Below are 22,369 nucleotides of genomic sequence, written 5' to 3'. Positions count from 1 at the left end.
GCGCTTTTTTGTTGTTCATTTTGCTTTCTCTAAATATATTTGCCGATGCTTAGGTTCGCGTTTGTCTTTGCATTGTGTTCAATAAAAATTCTTTGAACAGTATTGTAACTGAACTTTTAGGTCTTTATGTATTTGTTTGAGAACGAATACATATATTTGATTAATGCATGCTGCCAAGCTTGCTATCAATAATGAGCAATTCGCAAATCAGCAGGATAGCCAAGTTCATCTTATTACATTTTTAAGGGTCACATATGGAGAAAATCATCAATTAGGAAAATTTATTGCTTCTTGTAGAACATTTGTAAATTAAAGATCCCCTGCTCCTGAGAGATTTACTCCAAAAACATTCCTGAAATTAAGTGCTAAAACAAAGCCGCAATAGCTCAATTGGCAAAGCGGCGGACTCGTATCCCAACGGTCACATGCCCTTCCTGGCCATATATATAGTATGGACGCTATGTCATAGATATACCACGAGATGTATACATTTTCATTAAAGGGAACGACAAAATTAAACATTATTTAAGAATTGTGTGTCAAACACATTATTAAGACCCACTCTAGACGCAAAGCATCCTGACCTCTGCCAACATCCAAGAAAACGTAAGGATCATCAACAGTTGCCATTTAGGGGTTCCTTCTAGAGTAAGTAAGATGAGGCTTAATAACTTTAACAGATTTAAATTGGAAAACCAGCCATGGAAGTTAATACGACGGCAATGTTGCTGCATTGACATCTGCTTTGTTAGCCTCATCTAGTAGAATCGTAAGCTTTCCCACACCTACTACTTTATCAGCGTTCATATTTGTTGGGGCAGATAAAACACCCAGCTAGGCTGAGATACCAACTGTATCAGCCTATGCTTTTTATCAGCGTCGTTTGGACCTACGGTCTTCTCCACAACCACGATTCTGTTTTCTCTCATGTGTAATGGACCCCACATGTTATCGCCAGCGCTGAGCACCATAACCGTATCGTTGGCGTGGGTCCTTGGCATCCGTCCGTCTACGAGAGACGATGGCATAGCTCCAAAGTACGCTTTTGCTTATCCTTCTTTTTAGCTCTCTTTTCAGCTTGCTTTATTCTTCTCTTTTCCTCTGCGTTTTGAACTCCCTGCCTGACAGCTAAACGCCAGCTGGAACGGTTGTTTGCACAGCTCTCCCAGTCGTTGACATTGATGTTTGGTGTCTTCATATCCTTCTTGCAAACATCTTTGTAGCGCAGATGTTGTCGTCCAGTTGGTCGTGCACCTTCTGCTAACTCCCCATATAACAGGTCCTTGGGAATGCGACCTGGGTCCATTCTCTTGACATGGCCGAGCCAGCGAAGGCGCCTCTCGCTGAGTATGGAGAACATGCTGTTCATGTTGGCGCGTTCTAGAACCTCTGTGTTGGGTACTTTGTCCTGCCACTGGATGTGCAGAATGCGCCGCAGACATCTCAGGTGGAAGCTGTTGAGTTTCCTCTCGTGTCTTGCATAGGTGGTCCATGTTTCGCTGCTGTAGAGAAGTGAGCTGAGCACGCACGCTTGGTAGACACGCAGTTTGGTCTTCTCTGTGAGGTTGGGGTTGTTCCAGACCCTCTGGTTAAGTCTGGCCATCACTGCTGCTGCCTTGGCAATCCTGCCGCCCATCTCAGAATCAATGGAGAGTGAGCTGGAGATGTTAGACCCGAGATATGTGAAGTTCTCGACAACTTCCAAATTGTACCCATCGATGGAGACAGAGGGAGGAGAGTCTATGTCCTGTGCCATGACATTTGTTTTCTTCAAACTGATGGTCAGTCCAAATTCCTTACATGCATGGGAGAGGCAGCATACCAGCTGCTGAAGTCCATCTTCCGTGTGTGATGTCAAGGCTGCATCGTCAGCAAAGAGCAATTCACGGATGAGTACCTCTGTGACTTTAGTCTTAGCACGGAGACGGGCGATGTTGAACAGCTTGCCGTCAGCCCTGGTATGGATGTACACTCCCTCGCTGCAGTCCTTGAATGCGTACTGGAGAAGCATGGAGAAGAAGATGGCAAAGAGCGTCGGTGCAAGGACACAGCCTTGCTTGACTCCGCTAATGACTGGGAATGCTTCAGATGTTGCGCCATTGAAGCACACTGTGCTGTGCATGTTCTCGTGGAACGACATAATGACAGCAAGCAGACGTGGGGGGGCAGCCGATCTTCTGCAGGAGTCTGAAGAGTCCACTCCGACTAACCATGTCAAACGCCTTCGTCAGGCCTATGAAGGCAATGTAGAGGGGCATCCGCTGCTCGCGACACTTCTCCTGCAGCTGACGTAGTGAGAAGATCATGTCTACAGTTGACCTGCCGGCTCGAAATCCACACTGGGATTCTGGGTAGACGCGGAAGGCTAGGATCTGCAAGCGTGCCAAGGCAACACGGGCGAAGGCCTTTCCGACGATGCTGAGGAGGGAGATGCCCCGATACTTGTTGCAGTCGCTACGGTCTCCTTTGTTTTTGTACAAAGTGACGATGTTGGCGTCACGCATGTCCTGTGGGATGTATCCCTGTTCCCAGCAAAGGCAGAGGAGTGTGTGCAAGGGCTGGAGCAGTGCTGGTTTTCCGCTCTTGGGGACTTCAGGCGGAATGCCGTCGCTTCCAGGAGCCTTCCCACAGGCAAGGCAATCGATGGCTTTTCCGAGCTCTTCCAGGGTGGGCTGTGTGTCTAGCTCCTCCATGACAGGCAGGTCTGGAATGGCGTCCAGGGCAGTTCCAGTGACACTGTTTTGGGTTGCATATAGCTCGAGATAGTGCTCAACCCATCGCTGCAGTTGTTTCCCCTGGTCTGTGATGACTTCGCCCGTCTTGGACTTGAGGGGGGAGGTCTTGTAGCTGGGGGGGGGCCTGTCGCCTTTTTGATACCCTCATACATTCCTCTTGTATCCCCGGGGACAGCAGCTGTCTGTATACTGTTGCAAAGGTTCAGCCAGTAGGTGTTGGCACAGCGGCGGGCGGTCTTCTGGGCGTTATTCCTTGCAATCCTGAGGGCTTGTAGTGTTCTTGGGCTAGGTGCAGCCTTGTATGCCAGGAGGGCTTTCCTCTTTGCCTCAGTCACGGGCTCCATCTCCTCCCAGTTTGCCTCATACCAGTCGACATTCTTTCGCTCCCTCTTCCCGTAAGCTGTGATGGCTGAATTGTACACAGAGTCACGGATATGGGACCCCTTGGAATCAATGGTGTCATCAGGTGTCACTTTGGTGAGGGCTTCCTTCAGTTTGCTGATGAACTGCTGTGTTTTCTCTGGGTTGCTTGCACAGCAGGTGTTGATACGTGGGTGACCCTTCTTCTTGGCGTGGTGCAGCTTCTTGGGTAATATTCGCACCTTGCTGGCCACGAGGGAATGGTCCGTGTCACAATCGGCACTGTGGTAGCTGCGAGTAAGGAGGACACTGGCCAGTTCTGCACGCCTGGTGATGACGAGGTCTAGCTGGTGACAGTGGCGTGAACGTGGGTGTCTCCACGACACCTGGTGGATCTCCTTGCATTTGAAGAAAGTGTTTGTCACACATAGGTTGTGGGAGCAGCACATCTCCAGCAGTCGCTGACCATTCTCGTTGATCTTGCCCCTTCCGTAAAAGCCGAGACAGGTGGACCAGGCCTCATGGTCAGCTCCCACTCTAGCATTGAAGTCTCCTAGTAAGTAAAGGCTTTCATTGTTGGGGATACTGGATATTGCCTGATCCACAGCCTCATAAAACTTGTCTTTCTCCTCGTAGGTGGAGTAGATGGTTGGGGCGTACACACTGAAGATGTTGACCGGGCCTAAGGATGTTGACAGCAGGAGGGCAAGGATTCTCTCAGTACCTGATGATGGAGGTTCAATGATGGCGATTAGCGTGTTCTTGACGGCAAAGCCTACACCATGCTGCCTAGGTTCATCCAAGGGCTTCCCCTGCCAAAAGAATGTGTAATTGGCTTCCCTGATGGTGCCGCTGTCAGCCAGTAGGGTCTCCTGGAGGCAGGCAATGTCGATGTTCAGTCGGGAGAGTTCTCTGTCAATGACGGCAGTCTTCCGTGCATCGTCGATCTGCTGTAGGTCAGTGGTCAATCCAGGACACATGGTCCTGATGTTACAGGTTGCAAAACGAAGAGTTGGAGTCTTTTTATTTCTTCTTTTAGTCTTTCCTGGTGCAGAGTTTTGTGGCCTACTTGTCGAGATGGTTCTCTAAGCTCCATGCACCCAGTGAAGCAGGCAGGCCATGGCGAGCATCACCTTACTGACTGGGGTCTGCCCAGCTTGAGGCGGGCGGTAGCTGTCCAGTGAGACCTGATGATCTCTCCCACCGTCAGAAGTAACCCCTGGCGCCAAGCTCTACGCCAATCGAGCTTTGACTTAGAACCGGTAAACTGCTACTTCTCGTGTTGTGCCGACGCCGTACGACGACGCTGGAGTGTCCTCTCCAGTGGAGCTATGAAGCCTGGGCAGGGTGGTATGGAGAATCAGCTGTTGCCCATGCAGCATTTCCCCCTCTCCACGCAGCTGGTGTGCCCAAGGGAACGACGAATGCCGATACAGATTGGCACCAACGGCGTCGCAGGAGTTGCCGGAATGACGTTGAAGTCAATGTCATACCGCCTTAGGGACTCCATCTCCGGATTTTCTGTCGGGGTTTACTCCCTTAGCCTTTCCCATGAGTGGGTATAGCCACAAGGCAGCAGAGGTTTGGAATCGGAGTTTTCCTTCTCCTAGATGAGCTACCATCCAAGGTTCACGAGTCCCATCTACCCGAAGCAATTGGTTTTAAGGCGCCAGTGGGCCGCCTTCACCCCTTCTCCTGTTAGTAGAAAACATGGTCTGCCGGGCTTCAAATCTAAGCCACTCGCGAAGGCCAGGAGCTGGATTTTAGTTGACAGAGGCAGTAAGAGACGCAGGCCGTATGGGGCATTTTGGAGGATTGGGGCGCTTGTCTCCCACTCCCACCCCGGGCAATGTCAACCTTAGACCACTGGCGTGGGTACGCACATCACAAGCCATATCCCTTGCTGAGCTCCACGTCTGATGGCTCTTGCGATCAATATAAGATTTTATTGTTGCATCTTAAGGATTTGTAGGCTCTCTCACACACACACGAGTTTATTCGCTATCATGTTTAAGAGACCATGAATTGATGAGGTAAAATCAGCACCGCCTTGATTGTTAATGGAACGGGCTTGAAGGGCTGTTGGGTTTACTATGTACATAATTGTATATTTATTCGCATTAAAAAAACCCAGCAATATATGTAGTTAACGCGGTGTCGACAGCAGCGTGGAAGTAATTTCTTTTAACCTTGTCAGTATCACTGGTTTATGTACTCTTATAACGTTGTGACAGCGGCGTCGACGTACTGTTTTCTCACCGATAAGTTGTTTCTAGTAGGAGGTTCAATCCCGTGTGATGTTTTGCTGCCATATTTAGGTCATCGGTCATCGTGTCGCTGGCCATAGGCACCGGCGTGAGAAAGGTCAAATACGTGCGGACTGTCAAGATATATAATTGCAGAGGCGACTGTGCTGTCAGGCTTTGAAATCTTTCAGGGCTGGTATGGAAAAGTACCCCGCGAAAAGATACCCACCCCGCTACATTATGAACATGGCTTTAATTCTTGCTAGTGCCGCCAGCAACCGAAATTGTGTGGACGCCGTGTGCTGTCTGAACGACCTGTCATACTCGCGCAGCATCTACAAGCGCAACCAGCACAAGGTCATTCCAGAACCAGCCGTTGATGAATGGCTTGGTCGCATGCTCGTTTTTAGCGGAATGAAGACCAAGTTTGTGCTTTGTGCGTGTGCAGTAATCAATGGATGGGCCCAATAGATTGGTGCGATAGATGCCTGTCTTGCTGCCATCTATTATAGAAAGTAAATGAGAAAACAACCAATGTGGCAGATTTACCGACTAATTTCAACGTTAACGTCTTATTTTTTCTGCACGACAAGATTGATCTGTGCTTGTTCAAGCACATACTTGAAGACTGTGGAAGACGTCTACAGCCGCTACAAGGCGGCTTAGCCCTTATCCAGCAAAGAGGTTCCCACGGGTGACGTCTTGCTGACTCGGAAATGAAAGCGGGAACCAGTCAGATGAAATAAATTTCTGGAGGTCGATCACGGGCGAAACGTTAAATGGGATCCTTGACTGTTTGAATTGGTGCTTTAAACACAGAAGTGACCCGGCCTACTAGCACAAGGTCAGTCAGTACCATTCACTTCCCTCCTGCAGCACTAGTTGCGCGCTATTGAAAGCCAAACAGGCAGCCCCTCATTGTGAAAGCCATGGTGCGGTACGTGCACGCTCCAGGCGAGACAGATGATTTGATCCGCCACGTCACCGATCCGGTAAGATCGCTGGATAATTACGTTATACCCGACTGAAGGAAAATCCCTGGCCAATCCGTCATATGCACCTCGATGTGTCCTCTGATGGGGTGGGTGATATGGCGCCTCGACTTATGGAGCTATGTAACTCAAATATTCTCCTAGCAGCCGCCTTGTGTAAGCTGTTCGTCATTACCTATTCATAAAGGTAATTACCGTCAAAGTAGATGATCCATGCAGTAGGTTTGGTGAGATCTTAATACGGGCACATGGGTATATTTTACCCTGCGTATCGCTTACTCACCATGATGATGCCGCCTAGAAGGACTCGTTCATCAAGGAGGTACATGTTAATCTCTGTCAGGAGCTCGACCTCTACGCGTGTGGCTTTCACTTGATTGTGGGTACATGGCCTTTGCCTTGACACGGTCGGTAATGCGTAAGAGGCAGCTTTGCCTTCTCACATTTAGCAATCCGCCAGCCTTTGTTGGAAACCTTTTCTAAACTTATCGCTCCTCAATCTCAGAATTAGACTCAAGGATCATGTCATAGAGGTCGTCATCAACAGCGCTACGTATATTCGGCAGAACGATTAGTAACGGAAATAGTTCCATCTTTTGATGTAACCTTATCTAAATATACCATAACGCTAAGGTTATACTCGACGCCCTTCTTTCCAGTGTCTTGTGTGAGAATGTTAATCATACTATAGAGCATGGCTCCGAGTAATCTGGAAAGGTCAGTGTTGCGTATGTCTGATTTCATTCTTATTTATTTAAATTTTATTCTTTGTTTGTCAGCTTTAAAAAAAAAATTATTGTAACTGCTTTTGTAATATAATCTTGTTTACGTGATTAGAAATTCTTTTGAGAAAATCTGTTTGACCTAACTCTAATTGTAAACACCTAATGCTGACCTGGTTCACGACCTTAACTCAAAATTAGTAACAGTCACGTGAACAAGCTCCTTTTTTAATTTATTTGTATTGTGGGAATAATAAGGCTGAGATTGATGATGTGTTGGATTCGTGACCCTCGACTTGTAAATAGATTTTAGTGAAGTAAACAACTTTTTTATCTTATTCTTAAAGTAAAATGATTGGTTTTTGTCAATGTTATTCTGGGACTACGTGCTTTTATATGTAAATACTTCTCGAAGGTTCTGAAAAGTTTACCCTCATCCGGAAATTTGTTTTGCGTTTCGAGTTGCTGTATAATCATCGTTTATAGAGATTTTTCTCAGTCTGGGTGTAAAACACATGATGTCAAGGTGTTCTTTGTTGTGTCAGTTTGGAGTTATTTTAATGTTTATTCGAATTATTTGAATTCAAAAGGATTAATTCTTTTTTTCCTGGAAATATATTTGTATCATACAGAATTCTTGAACAAAGACATTTCTTAAAACTTTTATTCGGATTTCCAACACTGGAGTGTTAATTTTTGTGTTTCTACAATAACGCTAGATCACAATACTGTACCGGATACAGTATACGCCATCGCCTTCCATCTTGGATTCTTCGTCGGGACTCGAACTTGAATTCATGAGAACATTCCATTATTAGGATTTCACAACTTTTATTCGTGGATTATTCTTAGATTGTTTTTGGATTTGAAACCGTAAGTTCTTAATTTTTCATTTTTATAGTTTTTTTCAGGAAAATAAATTATTCGAGCATAAACACGTAACATAAGATCAACGTCTCGGGGATGACCACTTGTTATCATGGCTCGAGGGGCTTTTGCTTCCCTGGTGGTCTTCTGCCTGGCTCGTTGTTGATGACAGCGTTGGAGTCGTTGTGGACTTTTGCCGCCTAGGGGCTGGCGTGGTTCGCCCGGTAGAGCTGGGTTGGCTGCCGTGCTCAGGCCGTTGGTACTGTCAGCATATCATCGTATTTGCTTTCAGAGATCTGCCCCTCCCTGAGCAGGGCGTTGATTCGCTTTATAATGGGTATGGTCATAGTCTACAATGGTATATGTTATTGATGTTGTCTGCTGCTATAAATGTATCAGGTCTTTCTGATACCAATACTATTGGTATATCAAATTCTTATCCGCCCATGACGCAATAGTACGCACATATAAACAGTTTCAACAATATACTATTGGTTATACTGTCTTAGTGAATGATGAATTTCCACTGGTCAATCGTTCTTGACTTAAGAAAATAATTAGAAAAACATTATTAATTCTAGTTTCCTAAATGAATTGAATATAGTATATAATTTCATCGAATTCCTCTCTCTCTTGTAGAAGGGACAAAAATACGTAGAAATCTGGAGTGAGAGAGACAGAATTTTAGCTGGATGAAAATCTTGAAACTGAACTTACACCAAGTAACCTACAAGACCTTCGAGACCTCTCTCTCTCTTTCTCTCTCTCTGTCTCTCTCTCTCTTTCTCTCTCTCTCTCTCTCTCTCTCTCTCTCTCTCTCTCTCTATCTCTCTCTCTCTCTCTCTCTCTCTCACACACACACACACACACACACACACACACACATATACACACACATATCTGGACCAATCCGTAAAAAAAGATAAGTAGCGAGTTTTTTTTTCTTCTTCACCTGTAGCATGCGACAATTTCCATGGACCCTGGACATATGAATGATAGTACAATGTACAAACAAACCGACCATCGTAACGAACCAAGAGAAAGATAAAGGATTAAAACAATCCTACGGTCGGTAGCATTGTTAATTAAAGTATACTAATGACCTAGGTAACCTGTAAATAAAATTAAATGTTCGAATTACCTCTTGTTGATTTGTCATTTTGCTTAGTTTATATTTACCGGTCGTTTCAATATACTCGCCAGTGACTGAATGTCAGCGCGTTCAGTGGTCAGTAACCTAACCATGCTGTGTTTTACAGTGTTTTACTTTCATCATTCAAACCAGCTATTACGTTAAAGTTACAAGTGTGTCTTCTATTTATTTAATCAAGATGAATCAAATTAGAAGCTCAAGAAAAGAAATCAAGCAACTTATCAATTTGCAAAGAGGATTGTGTATAGCAGTAAAAAGTACAGGATATCATTTTGCAGCGCACACACTGGGCAGGGGTGGGAACATTTACCTTACTCCGCCAATTAACAGTTACCTGATAAACAGTTGTCAGTAGTCAAAGCCTGATTAAGGCTTTTGGGGATGGTGTGAAAGGGCGGAGCATTTAAGATGGGACGATATCTTGGACATCTACAAAAATACACTAAAAGCAAGCCTTATCCTGTACATTATATGACTGTATCAAATAATAGATATGTTAGGCTGAGTACTAAACCGTATAGACATATATTGTTTATTTAAACACATAATTTTGTCCACGGCAAACGAGAGTGGGGCACGAATGTAGGGTGCTTGGGCACGTGTATTCTATGAACACCCATTAATCGGACCCTTCCTGAAGTGAATCTTAACTCCACTGGAAATGCAAATATGTGTAATTGTATGCGAAATAAATAAAAGATACGATTTTTTATATCCCCATTTTTTATATATTTTTCATTGCACGGAACCTCGGCAAGCGTCATTACGTTTCAATGAAAGATTTATACATCTCGTCGTACACCATGATACAGAGTATATATATATGTATATACATACATACATACATACATACATACATACATAGTCAGACAAAATAGCTTCACGTATTTGTCTATTATTATCCCACTTTTGCATCTCATAAAACCGACAAGTAGTATCCGATATTTAATTTTGTACCTTCTCAGAAATATAAATTTATAAAGCAACCACAGTCTTTATTTTTCTAATCATCAAATCAGAAATTGGACATCTGGGCTTTCGTTGACAATGATAAATCTTTAGATGAATAAAAATGACAGTGAAACTTTGCAACCTGTGACTGCTTAGAAAACGCGTTAAAATAGATATTTTAAGCTGCGGAATTCATTCTCATCGATAACAAAAGGTAATGTTTTATCTAACAGACTAGTGTCACTAGTTTTATATTTGTTTCTGACACTGATACATCAATTTCTTTCTTAGCTTTATTCACCGCAATTGAACGAAACACGAAAATCAGTATGTATGCAAACTGGAAAAGAGAACTGATGATTTTTGCTGATATAGTCCTGTTACATGAAAATGACACCAAAACATTTATTATTAAGTTATATGAAAATGACACTAAAAATTCCATTTTGCAATCTGTAATTAATCACAAAGAATATTTTCGCATGGAGAACTGATTCAAGTTCCGACTACTTTTACATCATTTCTATTTTGTACCCATCAGAGAGACCAGACTTAAGCCATTTGCGATTGTCTCCTAACAATATTTAAACAAAATGAGTATGAAATAAATTTTCCATGGCAATAAGCTATTTTCGGTGTATTCACTGTTATGTCTGCTTAAAAGGGCTTATAGGATCCCATGTGCAAAATTTTACAAAAGTTTACTATACATGTATCATATCATTGGCGGTTAGTTAAAAAAACAAAAACAAAATAGACTAGCTGACTCATTTGATCTGACTTTAACCCAATTACGTCTTATATTCTGCTTGTGAATAAAATATTTCCAATTTAATTTTAGATTTTATTTTAGAACAAAACACTTCTTGCTAATAACATGAACACATATTTTTTCCAGATTTTCCAACATTAATTTTGAGAAATTCTTTGAGAACTTAACTTGGGAATTTTAAGGCAGGCCGAAGTGTAAGACCCGAGTAAGCCAAACGTTTTCACCTCCCGTAAATGAAGAGTTAGTTTTGATTATCCTATATGTTAATATTATGGACAGCATCTTAGGCAGTCAATATGACGACTTCTACATGCAGTTATAGACATCAACGAAATGATCATATACCAAAAGATAACCATTGCTGTTTCGAAGCGACATTGCTAGCCAAATGGCAATATGCTCTCTCTCTCTCTCTCTCTCTCTCTCTCTCTCTCTACACACACACACACACACACATTTTTGATTTGTAATCAATCGGTGGTAAATATAACATACCTGACAAACACCACATTAAATCAAATAGCCATTGTTGCACCTTTCAATTACATGTTTGAACAAAAAACCATGAAACCTTTCGACGGTCTAAGACGTTGTCCAGTCAGAGGGAGAGAGATTCTCGACAGGACTTCTATCTATAAAGTTACACACATGTACTTTTGGTTTAATGTGACTGGGTGAGACATGATGCACCAGTGCTAAACATCACTATAAACTGTCACACTGCTGACATCGTAGAGATATGACTGGACAATTTTTAAGGTTATGTTAAAAATCTAAAATTGCAACCACACACACACACAAACTCATACATACACACTTTATTGCCTTGCTTGTGTCGTTCCTCATTTTCTGGCACTTTCTAGCATTTGTCTCAGTTTGACCACCTCTTTATTTGGACAGCCTGTAATCTAAAGTTTAGCTGATCTTTGAGCTGGTTTGGAATTTTGCCGCACAGCAAGAGATCACAGCTTAAGAGTCCGGAAATATCTGCAATGTAACACATTTTGATCGACACTTACTATAGCGTTATGAAACTCAAACAGTTGCGTCCCAAACTCATAATTCATAATAATTTCAATTAAAAACAATCCCATTAGTCTGTGACACATTTGTAATCATGTGTGTTTCTACGTAAATCTCGCTATTAACATATTACAATAGTCATTAATGACCATTTTTATAATAGGTCAGGTAATTTCTTTGATCAGCCATGTTTTACAAATAAAAATACTTTAATAAAAAGAATCATGACTCTGAAAGTAATTCACCTCTGGTCACCTATTTCATATCACATAAGTTTCCTTTTCTAACATTTTAAAAGTTGCATAATATTTACTGACAAAAAATTTCTGGCATCACACTGCTTTAGCAATGGAATCTTTATATTATGTCCAAGTGATAAAAAAAGCAAATTTTCTAAAGTAATGCAGTTATCTTTGTAAACTGTTGTCCTGAAAGCAAAGAAAAAGGTGTTCTATAAAGGTTGTAATTATTCTGACTTATGCCTGCTTACAAAGAAGGAGGCTGAATCTCCCCGCGATTCCGATAATGATCACTATAATTAGTTACTTATCAAAACAAATAATTTTTATGGTATTCTTTTTCAAGATGAGTAGTAGTAGTAAACAACACTTCAATTCGTGTATCTTGTCAAAAACATTAGTATATATTAATATATTATGTTCACACATTTCATGCCTGGATCGATACTCTTGGGCTAGGGTAAAAGAGTGCTTGTATCATGCAGACTTCAGAGCGTAAAGTTTTAAACCAGAGATTTTAATGATTGTGATTTATTTACTTGTGTGGATTTTTGTCCTTCATTTTGTTTATTTCTTCATTCCAGCGTAAACATTTGTGTGACCTTGGCGGGCTTGCAGTCTAACTCAGAGGCAAGCGCTGTTTCAATATTTCGATTGGTCGATTAATTTCGATTTTCAATCAACACTAATCACGCCCGATATCCATCGTGTTCAGGCACGATTGTGATGCGAGATGAAACTGCTTCTTAATAATTGTATTACTAAATTTAATCACTAAATTTTATTTCTTAACAAAATGCGAGTTGCGTCATTTTTTAAAAATAGTTTCCATGATTCGTGTAGAAAATTAATTATACAAGTTTTAATACCTGAGTAAACTTTTTGTTGTTTTGATTTCGTTTATAGGCATTTCTTGATGACGCATGCGTGACTGTATAATTGCACATGAGGATCTACAGTTCACACTAATTACGATCTGTACATACATAAGTGGAAGGAGAGGAAGGAGAGAGGAATGGAATTAGAGAGATAGAGAGAGTAGAAACAGAACAAAAAAGAAAAAAATGAAATAAGCCTAAATATGAAAATACAGATTTTAATAATATTATTATCGCAAATATATTTCAAAAATGGTTGACAAAGTAGTTCTAAAACTGATATCGTCACTGTTGTTATGGATATTTGTATCATCTATTAAACTGTAGTTTTTATTTAAGTCAGATGGGTTTAAGACATTTATATTTTGATTGTTTATTTCAGTGGCTAGCTAGCACTATAATAAAGTATATGTACATTACTGTGTAGAAATCTCATTCATGAACCAAGGTCGATCGCTAAGGTCATTTAAACAACTATTTAGGTCACGAACTCGACGCATTCATTTAAAATGGTCACGTAATCGTCACGTGACAATAGGAGTGCATTTGCCCTGTAAAGATATTATGCACACATTACTTGTTGATTGTTTCAATAGTCTGAGAAGGTCATAACATGACTGAGTTGTTTAAAACAAATACGATTGTATTGTTCGAGAATCCTTTTATGAATCAGTTAATGTTGATTTGATGCGTATATATAGACTATATAATGAGAATACATGCACTACGTATTCTATTCTTCATTTTATGCTAATACTGTAAGAGTCGTTGAGAAGAAACAGTGATTTATTTATAAATTTTTTTCATTGGATATAGCAGAATGGAAAATTTTATTTTAAACAGTCAGTACCTATTGACTTGTGTCAGTTTATTCAAGGACACTGATACTTAAACAATTAATCTTTGAAAGCAGAATCTATTCACATTAAACCTGAACAGAAGACTATATCATTGGTCTTCTTTGTCCTGTATAATCTTAGAGATAAAAGTGAAATTGATATTTGTTGCTGTTCATGTCTGCATCATTGCGAAAGTGTCACCCTCACTCTTTATGATCTATCTAATTAGGTTGAGAAAGTTTCAATGGCTGTTTGGCTGTTTTAAAGTTCAGAAAAGTGGGGGAAATGCTTCGTTATTATGCATTGGTGTTCGATATGAAATATTTCTCACCAGCGTTGGATAGGAAACAGTTTACATCAAGGTTGAATAGGAAACATGTTGCGTTAACCACTCGGTAGAGCCACGTGTACGACACAAATTTAGACCCAGGGCTGGAATTTTCCTGTTCTACCACAACGCATGTGAAAGATTATGTTAACATCCATCAATTTTCATGACTATTAAGTATTATATAAATGAATCTTAATGTGCAAGATCGCCATCTACGCCAACGACAGCCACAACAACAACAGTCATACAAAATTTTCAACTTTGCTTTATTGAAAAATGTATTGCATTTTACATAATTTACACGTGCTGTTAATTTCGTATTCGGATTTTATGAGGGACTTTCGTGTTCGTTGATACATCTTTATTTTTATCTTTTTTAAAAATGTGTTTGAAACAGCGTTTTCTGTGGCACTAGTTATCCATCGGAATAATCATAATCGATTTTAAAAAGTTAAAAAGTACATTTTTCCAGCCGTTTCACTTTGTTTGTATTTACTCGTTATATTATGTTGTCTACCGTATATACACGATTATTGAGTTCCACTACAAACAGCACAGACCAGATCAGCAGTTGCATGAAGCGCCTGCAGATCTAGATCAATGCAATTTATAAGGAATGGGTAATCAAAGGAACAAGCCAAACATACACTGAGATGAAGGCACCTTTTGTTACCTCAGCTTAATGTCTATATGTTTTGCAGTTAGACTCGACTTATAACCGAGCACAAAAAGTGAAATATATTTATCAGCAAAAATAAAACACCTGCTGTTCTTTATCTGTGGCCTTTGTGAATAAAAGACCACAACCACAGTTGTTCACTCGGGCAATCTTGTGGAAACCTCAGTGACCTTCAGACATATGTTTCCAACTGCGAGTTACCTGAGGCTGTGCTTGGCACGCGGCACCAAGAAAGGCATTTGGAAATCAAGATGGCCTTGGAAGATAATACTTAGGCAGTTTATCAAACACAGTATTAATACGCCTTGTCATCCTTTTAGCCAGAGCTTAAAGATTAATGGGCGCTAAGTTATAAGTTATTATAAGTTTTAATAAAGCTAAGTCACACTTGGCAGGGTATTTATTGTTATAATGGTTTGTGGAGAAATCGGCCCTTTCAACAGTAGCATTCTAGCAGAATGTTTTCCTTGATAAAGTAGTTTATAATAAGATAATATTATATTCACCACAGGAGTTTCAGAGAGTATTATTTGCTTTCATGAGGGTTCTTAAACCGTTCACGGTTGTTAGGAAATTGTTATCTTCCAATAAGGCTTAATATCCTTACCAAATGGGTTTAATCAACGATCGTAGATGCATAAATCTAGAGAAAACATCTGAAATAAATTATGTGCCTTAGGTTAAACTGACTGATATATGCAAAAGTTAGGATTTGAGGATTTTAATGTTATACTGGCTTCGGCATAAAAATGACACTTCTTTTAGTGGAGCAAAGTTTATGTTGACTGAACGGTGTTCAATTAACATACTGCGAACTGCCGGTAGAATTACCTTTTCTATTTTTAATACATATTTGTCACGTACGATAGAGCTTTATTAGTAACAAAGATAAAACATTTATACAAAAGACAGTTAAAACACGGTGAAAAACGTTTCAAAGTATTCAGCAAAGCTTCTAAATTCAAGCACTCGTTTAGTCAAGACCATTTATTTATTTATTTATTTATTTATTTATTCATTTATTTATTTAATTATTTCATTGTGTATATCAATTTCAATATCATTGAAAGTAAGCATACTTTGTTTGCATTTATTTAAACACCTCCAGCTACGAGAGATCGCATATATACATCAGGTACACATGACATATATGCAACATGTACACATGCCATATATGCATCAGGTACACAAGCCATATCCGCGTCAGGTATACATGACATATATTAATCAGGTGCACATGACATATATACATCAGGTACACATGACATATATGCATCAGGTACACATGATATATATGCATCAGGTACACAAGGCATATCTGCGTCAGGTATATATGACATATATTAATCAGGTACACATGACATATATACATCAGGTACAAATGGCATATATACATCAGGTACACATGATAAATATATATATATATATATATATATATATATATATATATATATATATATATATATATATATATATATATATATATATATATATATATATATATATATATATATATATATATATATATATATATATATATATATATATATATATATATATATATATATATATATATATCAGGTACACATAGCATATATACGTCAGGTACACATGGCATATGTACGTCAGATACACATGAAATATATACATCAGGTACACATGACATATTTACATCAGGTGCACATGACATATGCACGGGGCCCCGAGTGGCCGAGTGGTCTAAAGCGCTCTTCGTTACGGATCACTGCCATCTCACCTCTGTCTGAGGCGGTTCGAGTCTAAGATTCAGCCAATGTGTGTATGTGAGATAGCTTGCCAGTAGCTTCTCGTGGGTTGGTGGTTCTTTCTGGGGTTTTCTCGGGTTCCTCCTCCACCATTAATACTGGCCGCCATGTATAGCCTATCGTGTGCTGAAAAATGGCGTTAAACCCCACAACAACAACAACAACATGACATATATACATCAGGTACACATGACATATACATCAGGTACACATGACATATGCATCAGGTACAAATGATATCTGAATTAGGTACACATAGCATATATACATCATGTACACACGAGTCGGTTTCATTATCATAAAGAAACGAGTTCAAGTCATTTAAAGCAGAAAAAGAAAATAATTTGCGGGTTTGATTTACATAATTATCATATCAACCTGCATACAGACTGAATGTTCTGCCATAGAAGTCAAGAGCGTTGTTGTTGTGGGGTTTAACGCCATTTTTCAGCACACGATAGGTTATACATGGCGGCCAGTATTAATGGTGGAGGAAGAACCCAGGAAAATCCCAGAAAGAACCACCGACCCACGAGAAGCTACTGGCATGCTTTCTCACATACCCACATTGGCTGAATCCGAGACTCGAACCGGCGCAGACAGAGGTGAGATGGCAGTGATCCGTAACGGAGAGCGCTTTAGACCACTTGGCCACTCGGGGCTCCTAAGCCAAGAGGGACTAATGTTTACCAACAGAGATAGATTAAAATAATGGTATTAGAATGTACATATATGATAATCTATATGATGATTAGCTATTAGGTCAGACACCTAATTTTTTCTCCCCCACTCCACAAATGTACTTAACATACTTTGTGATAAGATTCATGATAGTCCAAAAATAGCTTCAAAGCTATACATCTCTCTCTCTCTCTCTCTCTCTCTCTCTCTCTCTCTCTCTCTATATATATATATATATATATATATATATATATATATATATATATATATATATATATATATATATATATTTCATTGTATCCGAGTACTCCTGAGTACCTTATATCACAGGTGGTCCAAGCGTAGATCTTACCAAAACTTAATCCGGGTATTAGAGATGCGTAACATCCGATCTATATATACTGCTTTTAATGTGCATCTACACGGTTACCTTCAGTTTTCACAAGTAAAATTCATAATTTCAGCAGTAGCTAATTTTTCGGTTGACTGATCTACCACACGAAATACCGCTGTTTGATGTTAAATGAAGATCTTGGAGCCGAGCGCAAGCAAAAAAAGGCACGTGTTTTGCTGCGAGATGTTGACTGACTTGCACAGAAACCATGAAAGACATTTGGTTTTTGCGTGTTAGGCGTTTTGGTGGACGTATATTGATTATCTGTTACTTTGAGTCAAATGAACATCAAACGTTTCCGACAATACAATTTATGTTGTCTCGAAGAATAATTCACTGATGCATCTGAATTCAGGGTTTTTTCATGATTTTAGCTGGGCAAAGATGTTCGATATGTTTCTTTTGTTGGCAAATAAACTACCTCCTAAGAAAACGTGGCATAGATTCATTAAAACGTTGCGCTCGTTTTAAAACAGCAACGAAAATGTTTTATAACGAGTTTCATACTTAGAGGCCAGGGACACATCTTAAATTTTTTCCTTACATTTTACAGAAAATATTCCTTTTCATACATCATGTTTTATGCATGTATGTATGTATGTATGTATGTATGTATGTATGCATGATTCTCCAGCTTTTCATGTGAATAATTAATATTATTGTTATGTACATGAGTTACCTTCCTATTATTGTTTCTATATGGAATTGCTCGTGTTTAGAAAAGAATATAGGATATTGATTGTATTACGGAGGTTGTTAAGGCTGACTGGTGAAGCTGCTGGATTCACAAAGTAGCAATTGAAGAGACAAGATGCAGTTACTGAATAAGTTTGCTTTTTCTATATATGTAGGGAGTTTGGAGCTTAATTCTAAACGGGGCTGCGGTTCCTTCATTGCGGTTGGCTCCAGGGTACAATTTTTATTACAAGATAGGGGCCTAAGTGGGGTGTAGTTAATCTATCAGCAGTTTTAGTGGAGTCTCACGTATCTTATAAGACAGGGGTCTAAGTGGGGTGTAGTAATACCACAGTTCAGAGTACAGTTTATCTTACAAGACGGAAGTCTAAGTGTGTGATTTGGATTTCTTTTACGTAGCTTTAACAATTTTTCAGTCATATTGCTAAGTCTGCAGTGTAGCAGTTTATAGTGATGTCTAAGTACTGGGGCATCTTGCCGCAGACATGTAGCATGATGTCCCAACCAGTCACTTTATCCTGACACCAGGCCGACCAGTCCTAGCACTAATTTCTTAACACTGAGATCCAAGCGAGGCAGTTGTTAGTACCATTTTTATAGGTCCTTGGTATGACTCGGCCTGGGATCGAACCCACGACCTCACGCATCCGAAGAGGACGCTCTAACCACTAAGCCACCGGAGCGGTACACTGGTCTAAGTAGAGTTTAGTGATGCCATTGGTGACAAATGTTAAATCCAAACGCAAGGAGTCACTCACAATGCTCCCAAAACTTTAAATCTCATTGAAGTGTTTTGGCTAGTCAAAATACATGTTTACCAAATAATCATTACTGCATATGTAGAGACAAATTTGTTTTTAAATTTTTGTATATTTTAAATTTGTTAACTTTAAACAAATCTTATCAAAAGTTTGATTGAATCTCCACCAGGGTTATTGTTTTAGAAAACTGATGGCCGCAAAACAGCTTCAAAGCGCACTATATATTATTATTTCAATTTAATTGTTTGTTAGTTTTAAATTTTTGTTATTTTTCATTAGATATTGTAATGTAAATTTATTCATCAGAGATGATACTTTTTTCAGAAAATAATTTGACTTTGACTGTTAGTTTATCGACACCAGGTGTTGATATAAATCCTGGCCTTGTTTCAAAATTTGTAGCATCCACGGAAACAAGTTCTATTTTATTTTACAATGATTGTTTTTTGTCGAGGTGATGATGGGACATCGGGTTTAAGATGTAAACAATTTTTTTTTCTTAAAGCAAAATGATTGGTTTTCGTTGGGGTCACACTGGGTAGACGTGATATTTAACAAGTATTTAGCTTCAAAAAACATCTAGAAGATGATCACATGACCCTTGTTTACGTTTTACAAGACCACATAACCTCTGTTTTGGAGATTTATTCTCAGTTGCAGCTGGGCTTTTCCTTACACTAGCAGTTCTATGTTGTGCTGTTTTGGAGTTATTTCAAATTACTTGGATTCAAAGGGATTAATTCTGTTATTTTTCCGGAAAATACATGTGCTCATGTGACACTATTAATCAAAGAAAGTTTTTATAAGAAATTTATTTAAATTTCCAAAACCGGGGTGATAATTCATGTTTCTACAAGGAACTGTTGACTTCAACACGACATATTGCAGCATACGTCATCGTCTTCCATCTTGGATTCTTCGTCCGCATTCGAACTTGAAATCAGAAGAACATTTTGTTATTAGGAGTTCAAAAATTGTATTCTTGGATAATTCTCGGATTATTTTGGATTTGATTCCATAAAACCGTAAGTTCATATTTTTTGTTTCTTGTTACAGAATTTTTCCGGGAAATAAATTGTTGTATTTTTTCAAAGCTTGTTGTTTTTACTCCTTCTTGTGTTACTGTTTACTCGAGCCTAAACATGTGACATAAGAAGTCAAACATCAAACATATTTCCATCAAATAAAACGCATATCTCACTTTTTTATTCGGTATTATCAGTTATAATTATAACTCAAGTTTAATGTATGAGTGATTTGTATAAACATGTATGAGAGAAGTATATAAACATGTATGAGAGAAGTATATAAACATGTATGAGAGATGTATATAAACATGTATGAGTGATGTATATAGACATGTATGAGTGATGTATATATACATGTATGAGTGATGTATATAAACATGTATGAGAGATGTATATAAACATGTATGAGTGATGTATATATACATGTATGAGTGATGTATATAAACATGTATGAGTGATGTATATATACATGTATGAGAGATGTATATAAACATGTATGAGAGATGTATATAAACATGTATGAGTGATGTATATAAACATGTATGAGTGATGTATATAAACATGTATGAGCGATGTATATAAACATGTATGAGTGATGTATATATACATGTATGAGTGATGTATATAAACATGTATGAGTGATGTATATAAACATGTATGAGTGATGTATATAAACATGTATGAGCGATGTATATAAACATGTATGAGTGATGTATATAGACATGTATGAGTGATGTATATATACATGTATGAGTGATGTATATAAACATGTATGAGAGATGTATATAAACATGTATGAGTGATGTATATATACATGTATGAGTGATGTACATAAACATGTATGAGTGATGTGTATATACATGTATGAGTGATGTATATAAACATGTATGAGTGATGTATATGTACATGTATGAGAGATGTATATAAACATGTATGAGAGATGTATATAAACATGTATGAGTGATGTATATAAACATGTATGAGAGATGTATATAAACATGTATGAGTGATGTATATATACATGTATGAGTGATGTATATAAACAGGTATGAGTGATGTATATAAACATGTATGGGCGATAATATAAACATGTGTGGGTGAGATATAAAAACATGTATGATATGTAAAACATGTATGAGAGATGTATATAAACATGTATGTGAGATGTATATAAACATGTATAAGAGATGTATCTAACATGTATGAGTTGTTGTTGTTGTTGTTGTAGGGTTTAACGCCATTTTTCAGCACACGATAGGCTATACATGGCGGCCAGTATTAATGGTGGAGGAAGAACCCAGGAAAATCCCAGAAAGAACCACCGACCCACGAGAAGCTATTGGCATGCTTTCTCACATACCCACATTGGCCGAATCGGACACTCGAACTCACGCAGACAGAGATGAGATGGCAGTGATCCGTAATGGAGAGCGCTTTAGACCACTCGGCCACTCGGGGCCCCTAAACATGTATGAGTGATGTATATAAACATGTATGAGTGATGTATATAAACATGTATGAGCGATGTATATATACATGTATGAGTGATGTATATAAACATGTATAAGAGATGTATCTTAACATGTATGAGTAATGTATATAAACATGTATGTGATATGTTTATAAACATGCATGAGTGATGCATAAAAAAATGTATGTGCGATGTTTTTAAACATGTATGAGAGATGTATTTATACGTGTGTGAGAGTTGCATATAAACATGTATGAGAGATGTAATTAAACATGTATGAGTGATGTATATAAACATGTATGTGATATGTTTATAAACATGTATGAGTGATGTATAAAAACATGTATGTGAGATGTATTTAAACATGTATGAGTGATGTATTTATACGTGTGTGAGAGTTGCATATAAACATGTATGAGAGATGTAATTAAACATGTATGAGTGATGTATATAAACATGTATAAAAGATGTATCTTAACATGTATGAGTAATGTATATAAACATGTATGTGAGATGTTTATAAACATGCATGAGTGATGTATAAAAACATGTATGTGAGATGTTTTTAAACATGTATGAGTGATGTATTTATACGTGTGTGAGAGTTGCATATAAACATGTATGATAGATGTAATTAAACATGTATGAGTGATGTATATAAACATGTATGTGAGATGTTTATAAACACGTATGAGTGATGTATTTATACATGTGTGAGAGTTGCATATAAACATGTATGAGAGATGTAATTAAACATGTATGAGTGA

Source organism: Sinohyriopsis cumingii, chromosome 1, assembly GCF_028554795.1.
Source record: "Sinohyriopsis cumingii isolate HCF-2022 chromosome 1, ASM2855479v2, whole genome shotgun sequence".
Taxonomy (NCBI): domain Eukaryota; kingdom Metazoa; phylum Mollusca; class Bivalvia; order Unionida; family Unionidae; genus Sinohyriopsis; species Sinohyriopsis cumingii.
Note: the sequence above shows the minus strand (reverse complement) of the source record.